At 34.5% G+C, this 10,832-nt stretch overlaps 1 long non-coding RNA gene across 1 annotated transcript; it reads left to right on the forward strand.

Moving 5' to 3' along the window:
• The first annotated feature begins 7,364 nt into the window (after nucleotides 1-7,364).
• LOC134199968 (uncharacterized) lies at nucleotides 7,365-9,824 on the forward strand. The gene is made up of 3 exons (XR_009974672.1): nucleotides 7,365-7,439; nucleotides 7,886-7,945; nucleotides 8,038-9,824. It is a non-coding gene; the product is annotated as an uncharacterized LOC134199968 (long non-coding RNA).
• The last annotated feature ends 1,008 nt before the right edge of the window (nucleotides 9,825-10,832 follow it).

Below are 10,832 nucleotides of genomic sequence, written 5' to 3' on the forward strand. Positions count from 1 at the left end.
CCCAAAATTTCTATAGCAATGGGATCATATCCCTACCTACAAGATGGCAAAAAGTTATCGAACAAAATGGTACCTACATACTTTAGTTAAATGTAAATAAACTATATAAAAAACTGTTGTGAATTTTCTTAAAAAATGCGATGAAACTTTTCCCTCAACCTATTATATGTAATGCTTTCAACGTACTATCTAAAAGTCACAAAGTATAATGATTTAAGAACGGAACTAGACGACGTCCAGTCTTTAGATTTGATGAATTCAGAAACCAACTTCCAGTCACACTATGTGGATCGACCTTTATGACCAAAGACAAGGTACCAAATCTTGTTAAAAGGATAATTTTTGTTTACGGAACGTGGTGTTTTTGAGGTTTTTAAAGACTTTTACAAAAATCGTTTTTGATATATTTGGGTCGATGCTTTACCCCTTAATAAATACCTTTTTCACAAAAATATGGCTGTCCTTTCTTGATGGGCTATCCAATTATAGGGTATCTAATCATAACTGAAGCCGAACAATGTTCACGTTCCACTTGGCTGACTTATTCAGAAACTTCTGGAGAGCTTTGAGCTTAGTGCAGAGCTTTTGATAAGCACGGTCATTTTCCTAGTTAAAATGTTGCATGGTTTAAGCAGATAATCGTCAGTATTTATGTTACTAATTAAATGCGTGTTGGATGTCGTATCTTCCGTCCCTGGTGAGTATTATACATTTTATTATCAGTGTACAAGCGAAAATATAGTGAGAATAAAATTAATTTAATAATAAATTAAAGACACGTGGTAAAAAGGCTGTGAAAAGTATCCAAGCCAGAGTACAAGTGATAAAGCCATCGGCGTAAAAACTAATGGAGAATGCAAAATAATCTTATCAATATATAAAAAAAGGAATAAATCCCAATGTTATAGCGTTGCTCGTTCCTATAAGACATAAGTCTACATGCGCTGACCAATAATCTATACTAATATTATAAAGAGGAAAGATTTGTTTGTTTGTTTGTATTGAATAGGCTCCGAAACTACTGAACCGATTTGAAAAATTCTTTCACTGTTTGGAAGCTACACTATTCCCGAGTGACATAGGCTATAATCTTTTTTGAAAAAAATTAGGGATCCTTACTAAAACTCCAATAATGTAACCCAAGGTATAAAAAATTACCTAAAATATTATTTACAACGCGTGCCCTGCAAAAACTATTGATGATAGTATAAAATAATGTACTACGACTTTGTAGAACACATTATTCTTTACAAAAAGCGTTGCGGCATGTCTAACTATTATAGTTATGCCGCAATAAGTGTTATTTTATTTAAAAAAATAAAACTACGTCAAATATCGTTGAAATTTTTGTTAAAGACCCGAGCGGAGCCGGAGCGGGCCGCTAGTATAATATAAAGAGTTTGTTCGTAAGTTAGGTTTAGTTAGATTAGATAGATGAGCTAAAAAAAAATGAATATAATTAAAAAACGGGGGGTGAAGGTAGCATCATCTTTATACTTAAATGTATCAAGCCAAACCTAAACCTAAAATTCGATCTAGGCGTGACAAAATAATGATACTAACTAACTATACTGAGACCTTAGAACTTATATCTCAAGGTTACGTTGTAGATGTCTATGGGGTCCAGTAATCACTTAACATCAGGACGGGCTGTGAGCTCGTCTACCCAATTAGCAATAAAAAAAAAGATAGTGAAGTCCCGTTGTTTGCAGCCTAACAAGTTTTGATTTTAGCACCTATGATTTGATGTATTGATTAGGCGTGTCACGCACTAGGTAGTCATCGTTGAATTGAATTTTATTGAATTAAAATTTCAGTTCGTGATCTATGATACATGTCGCACGATGTACTCGTATCGAGCGATGCGACAGTGCCGGTATCCAAACTCCGATGGCAGGTACAAATTTTTCCAACGAAATAATTCCTTAACGAATCAAACGTTGACTTCTAAGACGATGGAATAACATCGTGCAATAAAAATGAAGACCGCAAAAATAATTTTTTACCTACCTATGCTGATAGCCTTGAGAGGCTATTTCAGCTTCACCCTAGCGTGTAGGTGAGCTCACGGGGCTCAAACCGGAAGTGTTGCTAGCAATGGCCCCAGCAAGAGCAATGCTTCGCAGAATCTACCACCGGGTCGGAAACGCGACCCACTGAGAAGATCCGGCGAGAAACTCAGTGGGCTACGTCTATGGGTGGCGGAGAATTTGACTGCAAACTTGCAGCCATAAAAGCCATTTGTCAAAGTAATGTTTTTTCAAAACTTTATTGATTTGGATATTAACGGTAGATAAACGTACATGTGAAATGACAGGCCATAAAGGGTCATTGAAGAAGCCCATGAATATTACGCAATCGACTATAATTTGTAGACAATTACTAAATGTGCTTAATTGATCGTGTCTGTAGATATGTATTTGAAATACGTATAGGCACACGTGAACAATACGATGGAAAAATATATTTACGCTTTTAATAAAGTTTATTTTGGATACGGCAATATTGTTACAAAATTCTAACTGCTTAAACCAGTGCATCCACCTATGGTCTTTTAATAGTGTACAATAAATAACTGAGTTCGAACAAATATTTCATCTTGTTCTGTGATGTTTCTGTAATGCCCAACGAAAGGATACCGCCAGATTCAATGGCGTATATTGTGAGTTTGTAACAGGCCTATGCCCAGTAGTAGACTAATGTGGGCTAAGGAAGATGAAACCGAAATTTTAAAGAACTGAATTAAATTTCGAGGGAATTACTCAAGGTGAAAGCAAATACTGAATGAAAAGACAAAAGTACAGTAATTTTGTAGAATATTCTTCATCTATACTAATATTATAAAGAGGAAAGATTTGTTTGTTTGTTTGTTTCGAATAGGCTCCGAAACTACTTTACCGATTTGAAAAATTCTTTTTCCATTAGAAGCCGACATTGTCCCTGATGAACATAGGCTACTTTTTTTAATTTCTTTTTTATTTTATTTTTTGGTTTCATGTGTGTTTTAATGTTTCCGAAGCGAAGCGAGGGCGGGTCGTTAGTTGAGATATAATTATGTTTTATGAAATACAAACATATTTGAAAAGGCATCCGAAACGTATTTTATTACGTATATTCATGTTTTATAATAAAAACATTTAACCTTATCGTTCTCGGTTCTCGAAACTTTATCAACATTGTTGCTTTAAACTTTGGCAATTCACAAATATGTTTGTTATTACGAACGAAGCTGCTTTGGATATTATGACGTCTTATTATAATTACTTTAGCTTTAGCCCTATTGAATAATGATTTATAAGTAAAAAAATATGCGTTTAGTATAAAGTATCTGCATGAACATTCTCTTGTAATATGAACATTTCCAATAGCGTATTTCCTTACTACTCGTCACATAATTTTTAGCTTGAAACAATTGGAGTGTCCTCTTTATTCAGAACAATAAAACAAGTGAAACATTATCGACCATACATTTAATTAGTATACTTTAGGCACGTATTTCTTTTAATTCACTAAATGTTTTTACTGATTGTTGTGACATTTGACTTACAGATATATTTTAATTGAAATAATCATTATCTTGATAACCTAAGAGATATAAAATTAGCGAAATAAGACCGGAAATCGTTAAGACGATATTTAATAGTTCACAGTTCTCCGTGTCAGTATGTTGACTGAAATTTATCGCGATACATTTATTATTACCGCAGATTGGAATTGGGCAACAAACTATGTTTATGATGCAAAACAATCGTTCATATTATCTAGTTTTTAATTTAAAGAAGTCAAAGAGAAAATATCGCTTAGTAAATAAGCTATAAATTAATAATAAAATTGCTTTATAATATACACAGTTACACATCATCTCTTCTAATGAAACAATAAGAATCGCTTCGAAGCAACTGATACCTACCATCAGTAAACCTATCTCCAGATCCTATTGATCTATTGTTCACTCTAATCCGGTTGACTAATAACGCTATTAACAATCTATATCAATCCGTTTCCTTTTTTGAGTTTAGCTTATTTAGTGCTTTAATAATTTTCAGAAATCCTTTTTTCCAAAAAATGGGTATTTAAAATGTATGTTTTGCGGTAACCTAAGCAGCCATATCTTGCGATTTAATTCAGTTTCCCCATATTTGTATATTCTCACAAATACTAAACTTAATGAGTCAATAGGTACCTACATTTTGCTTCTGCAGAAACACCAGGTGTGTATAATTAATATTCGTATTAGATAAAATAAGAAAGTCAGATAATCTGAAAATCTTAGACAACTACTCTAATGGACGGATTAAAGAGAAGTCGTAGCTAGATTTTTTCCCCTCAAAAATAATATATTTCACATGAATATTTATTAGTTGGTTTGTGCTCTATATGATTTAGAAAATGGATATTTGGCACTTCAAGCACTGTGGGATCGTTTCTGCTATATACAGTCAACGTAAGATAAATCACGTGGAACTTGTTTTAAGATATTCGTATCTTTAAATAGTTCATATATTACGCCATATAATTACGAAAAAAGTCCACTGAACTAACCGACAGAGGAAACCTTGATTTCCGACTTGACGTAGCCGTCGATAATTAATGTTTTTAGGGGATTTGACCTTGACAAGCCTTATTTTCAAAATCCTAATAGGCAGTAAAGTTATCCCGAGGGGTATATATAATTGTAAAATAGATTAGGTATACAGGGTTTTAGTTTTCGGATGTTTGTCATCATTTTTCAGACATATGCACCAGGGCTCTGAAATTGTGATACTATAAAACAAATATTTTTTGTATGGGAACTAGTGACATCTTGTAGCGGATGCCCCTAAACTTATATGTTGTTAAGGCATTTCATTTTGTGTAACTTAACACAGAAAATAAAAAATTAATAAATCATACAAATCTTTGTGTTAAAGACAAATTGATTAAAATTTATCAAATTGTAGTTTCTGAAAATTTACAAAATCCTTCATTAATAATAAAAAATAGGATAGGTAATATGTTACAGGCTGCCATCTACAGGAACAATGAGAAACTAATCGAAGCGAAGCCATCTAGTGGCCGACGCCCGTAAACATTTTTGTTGAATGCTTGAGTTGCTTATCTATAACTAATTTATGTGTTATCTATGAGATGCACTAAATGGATTTCATATTATAATAAGGGTCTGCTCGATTATTATTCAGATTTTATATTTCCTTCCTTCCTTCCTTATTTACTACTTCCTACTAGAGTGGAGGGGGCCTTTGTCGATTGGCAAACAAATTACAAATTAAAATAAGTAAAATTCAAATAAGAGACTAGATTAAGGTTTACATTAAATTTCAATTTTCTATATATCTAATCATATAATTGTAATATGGATCTGAATAAAAGGCTATACATTCATTCACTTCCTACTTCCCAATAAGCCGTCCGTTATAGTAGCAGTCTAAGATACGCTTTTACTAAGTTTTCGCTGCTTCTTGTTTTGTGTGTCGGCAGTAAGGCGCTTTGTAAGCTCGCAACGCACATTTTTAGGCAATTTCTTTTTTATTGCTTATTTGGGTGGACGAGCTCATAGCCCACCTGGTGTTAAGTGGTTACTGGAGCCCATAGACATCTACAACGTAAATGCGCCACCCACCTTGAGATATAAGTTCTAAGGTCTCAGTATAGTTACAACGGCTGCTCCACCCTTCAAACCGAAACGCATTACTGCTTCACGGCAGAAATAGGCGGGGTGGTGGTACCTACCCGTGCGGACTCACAAGAGGTCCTACCACCAGTAATTACGCAAATTATAATTTTGCGGGTTTGATTTTTATTACATGATGTTATTCCTTCACCGTGGAAGTCAATCGTGAATATTTGTTAACTACGTATTTCATTAGAAAAATTGGTACCCGCCTGCGGGATTTGAACACAGTTGCATCGCTAGATACGAATACATCGGAAGTCTTCTTACCCTTTAGGCCACGACGACTTCTAAAATTGAGACTTCGAACTCATTAAACTACGCAGTGACATTCACTTTTCTATTTATGTACCTAATCTAATAACCGAAGCCGTTTGTCTGTCGAATTTAATAAAAATAAAAATTATATAATAAGATTGAAATTATTTCATAAATCGAATAAAATGAGATTTTTAGAGGATCCAGAAAACGTATACGCGTAAAATTAATGCTAAAAACACATTAATAATAAATCTAATTGTCCGATTTCCTATATCTACGTGTTCAATGAACGTTAACTGCAGGCAGGGCCTCTCGAGGATGATTTTTTACAACTCGACGAAACAGTCATGGCCAAATAAAAAAAAAACTGACTAGAGACAGCAGCGAGCGTTGACCTGGTAATGTTTACTGTCCTTGATCGAGCGGCCGGCGTCCGGAGTGACGTCACCGCGGAGGTGCCAATGGGTTTCAGCGACGAAGCATACCGAACTCGGCCATTACAACTCTTTCTAGAATTTCAGTAATATATATTATTATCAAACTAGCTGACCCCGCAGACTTCGTAGTGCCTCAATCGATAAATAAAAGACCTAAACTTTTTTGTATAATAAAATAAACTTATAACAAACAAAAGAAATCCATCCGACGGGGGACATATCAAAGGAAAAACATAATTTTTATTTAATTCCAAGCGTTTTCATATTTAATTCAAGACCAAAATTAGCCAAATCGGTTCAGCCGTTCTCGAGTTTTAGCGAGACTAACGAACAGCAATTAATTTTCATATATATAGATAAATAACTATTAATAATGTACAAGTGCAAATGTTGAGCGGCTTGCCAGTAATGATATAATAGTGCTTTATAATTTAAATGGAAAGTATACTTTGTTCAAGTTTAATTATACATAATCATATTAAATTAATTGGAAATATACAATCTATTACCGCAATCAACTCTAACAATGAACCTAAAACTAAAAACCTTAAAAAAGAATAATAATAATAATAACAATAATTTAATGACTAAAATATATTATAAAAGGAGTCCCTTTAGGCAAGGTTCCGAAGATACTGGCAGCGTTCTCCCTTTGAATAGCTGGACTAATTCATTGTCCAAGGTTGCCCACTGAGTTTCTCACCGAATCTTCTCAGTGGGTCGCGTTTCCGATCCGGTGGTAGATTCTGCGAAGCACTGCTCTTGCTAGGGTCAGTGTTAGCAACACTCCGGCTTGAGCCCCGTGAGCTCACCTACACACGTTAGGGTGAAACTGAAATAACCTCTCAAGGCTATCAGCATAGGTAGGAAAAAAAAGTCCAAGGTAGCTATTATTTAATATATAAAATAACTATTATTTTTAACAGTTCACGTTTAACCTCTATGCTTATAACAAAACGTTTTTGGTTTAGAACTGATTGTCTTGATCGATAACGCAGAAATGTCAGCCACTAATATACTCGTAATTGTGTAGCACGAGCCTAGCAACAGACATAATCTGAATATACTGGGTAATAATAATTATAAAATTAATGTGAAAGTTACCGAACACGTTTCGCCGTCTAGAATTCACAATTAGTTTGAATAATAAAATGTATTTGAAAATTTGAATTCAACCGTTCAATTTGAATTCGTAACCGATTGAGTTTCTATCGTTTTTTTTCTTCTTTTTGGTATATAATAATTTTTTTGATATTCCATATTAAAAATTCAAAATATATTTTCAAATTCATCAATGTTCCGTAGAAGGTATGTACTACAACCGGTGACTGTTTCACATGATGTCACTGTTCCATCATTTTACAAATGGCCACCACCGAGTCTTGTGAGACGACGTTATGGTTAATGCGTGCGAGCAATTTAATCTGATTGTATATCTCTACATATTTCTGAGAATTGTTTTTTATTCTTTTATTTCTTTTTATATTATATTCAAGCAAAATGTATTGCGTTACAGTTGGACAGTACACAGTACACAATGAACATAGCCTATAAGAAAACTACATTCACATTAGAGGTAGGTAATCTTAGAGTATATATTATTATATAGTATGTATACTCTAAGTAAGTAGGTAATAAAGATGTTTTTTTTTTAAATTGCCTTTGCAGCTATTATGCTGTGAGAACAAAGAAGAAACGCGACACAAAAATCGAATCATGGAATGGAGTATGTAATGTACTAGAGACCGGAACGTCGACATAGTTGTCGCCGGCTCATGATGGCTCACACAGTTTTTGCTTGCCGGCCGACGCGAAGGTCGGTCGAGGCAGCCCACGAGCGATCTAGCATTCCAACCGTTATGAATGAATAGTGGTTCGACTAGTCGAATGGCGCATACTAAGTGGCTTTAGATTAATTTGACAACAAACATTCAAGTTGGCAAAAACCGGAATATTCGTCGGCACCCGCCCCGTGGGAAACGCGTACGGTCCAAAATGTTTTGTCTCCAAATGATTGTCCGATTAATAAGTACTTGGCCACTTAATGTTCCGGTTATTTTGAGCTTTCCGTAGCGTGTTACAAGCCCGATTCGCTCTGAGTGTCTGATATGGAAACGTGTTATGGCTCGCAAATTTTTCGATTGGTTTCAACTGATTCCAAATGATATTTAGACGCACGCTTGTGTATGTGCTGCGTATTAATCTCAATACATTCGCAATTAACTCTAATTTAATCTCTTTAGTTCGATTATACTTTGATTTTACTGTGAGTAAGATATACCCAGGGACGTCTTAAATTAGGCTGGGGCCCTTGGGCACACAACAATTTGAGGCCCTTTTGGAAAGTAAAAAAGAGTATGACCATTTATTTTAGGTAATCAAATACAGTATGATATAATATATCATTAATGTTATTAGAATGCTGCTGGTTTTTTGGTTACTTAGTAGATGGTGTACTTAGTAAATTAGGTAGGTTGCGTTCGGAAATATTATTAATTAGTACAGTAGGAATAGGCGCAGTCATCGATATAATGGCGTAGTATATGCCTAACAAATAGGTACCTTCTGATAAGATTACTGATTTGTGAAAAAAGTGTAATGTGCCCGACAAAAATGTTTTGAGAATAAATGTGTGAGAGAAATTGTCGGTCCTTAGGGCCCCCCTGAGCATGGAGGCCCTGGGCACGGGCCCCGTGTGCCCTTATGGTAAAGACGGTATTGGATATACCGCTGCTGTCAGAGCTCTATCTAACATTTTCAATAGTTTTTTTCGGTTTTCGCAATAGGTAGATGTAACTAAAACTACTTTTACAGTTAATCTCGCTTTATTTACTGTCGTCCTTTACAATTAAACTGTAAAGTACTCGAAACGTCGACAATACTATATAATAATAATAAGCCATTTATTTCTTGCTTTACAAAGTTTTAAAAAATATATAATAAATATAAATGTATGTATTAGTATATAGGATGTAAAAGAGTTTTGTAATGAATCAGTAAAATTTAGTTAGCAAGAACCCCGGATTGGGTAAAGGCCTCCTCCAAAGATGCCCAAGCGTCTCTATCCTGTGCTACGTCTATCCAGTTTGGGCCAGCTGTTCGTCTAAGATCATCTTCCTATCTGGTTAGTGGTCTCCCTCGACTTCCGATGCTATCCTCGACAATACTATAATTACAATAAAAAAATCGAGATTAAGCCATCAAAACTGTATAAATAACTAATTTATGTGTATTGTCTATGATTATATCTTATAGTAATTTTAATGTAAGGTGGTCCAATAATAATTCCTTCAAATACATCCACTTTTATTATATAATACCGGAAGCATAAAATAATTTTAGCGACCGTTGTCGAATCACACACACCTTGAGATTGTGATTGTGATGTCGATTGTGTCATGGACACCATGAGATATTCCGTAGCCGTATAGCAATAAAAAAACGCTCGTTTTGAATTATATATCTTTTCCTGAAACTAGTAGTTAAGTACTTACATATTGTTACTACAACCTTGATTTAGCAATACTATGAAAGAAAATATCATTTTACAACAACCAACATAATAAAAACTCCAAATTTTTTTTGGGAATTTTGGAAAGTTAAGGTAAGGGACTTTTATATTAGTAATTATTTATTATTACTAGTCTCATTATTATTATGATTATTGCTTTATCGTTATCAAGAATTATCGTTATTAGTACATGTTAAACTTCTTTACTAATATTATTTCTTAGAAAAATTTAATTTTGGATATGATTCAGCATTTGCATAGGAACGGCAATTCAAACACAAAATCGAATTCAAGGAACTAAACTACATGCAAATTGCCATGTTGATTAATAAATGACAGATTAGATAAATGATAACCATGCGTTTCTTATGTGATATGTTTTTGGTGCATCCATTTTTGTGACGCTACTGCTGTCACTTTTATAATTTTATTTTTATTGCATAGATTGGTGGACGAGCTCGCAGCCCACCTGGAGTTAAATAGTTGCCGGAGCCCATAGACATTTACAGCGTATAGCGCCACCCATCTCGAGATATGAGTTCTAAGGTGTCAGTATAGTACCTTCAAACCGAACCGCATTACTGATTCACGGCAGAAATAGGCAGGGTGGTGGTACTTACCCGTGAGGATTCACAAGAGGTCCTACCACCAGTAATTACGCAAATTATAATTTTGCGGGCTTGATTTTTATTTCACGATGTTACTTCTTCGTTGTGAAAGTCAATCGTAAACATTTGTGAAGTACGTATTTCATTGGAAAAATTGATACCCGCCTGCGGGATTCGAACACCGGTGCATCGCAAGATATGCACCGGACGTCTTATCCTTTAGGCCACGACGCTCGACGACTTCACACACATAAAAACATCAGTTATTTTTCTGAAACTTGACGGATATTTTTCTATGCATCCATGACTGTTAATAACATTTTTTGGACTGTTCTATTTTAGCC

Source organism: Bombyx mori, chromosome 13 (genome assembly GCF_030269925.1).
Source record: "Bombyx mori chromosome 13, ASM3026992v2".
Lineage (NCBI taxonomy): Eukaryota > Metazoa > Arthropoda > Insecta > Lepidoptera > Bombycidae > Bombyx > Bombyx mori.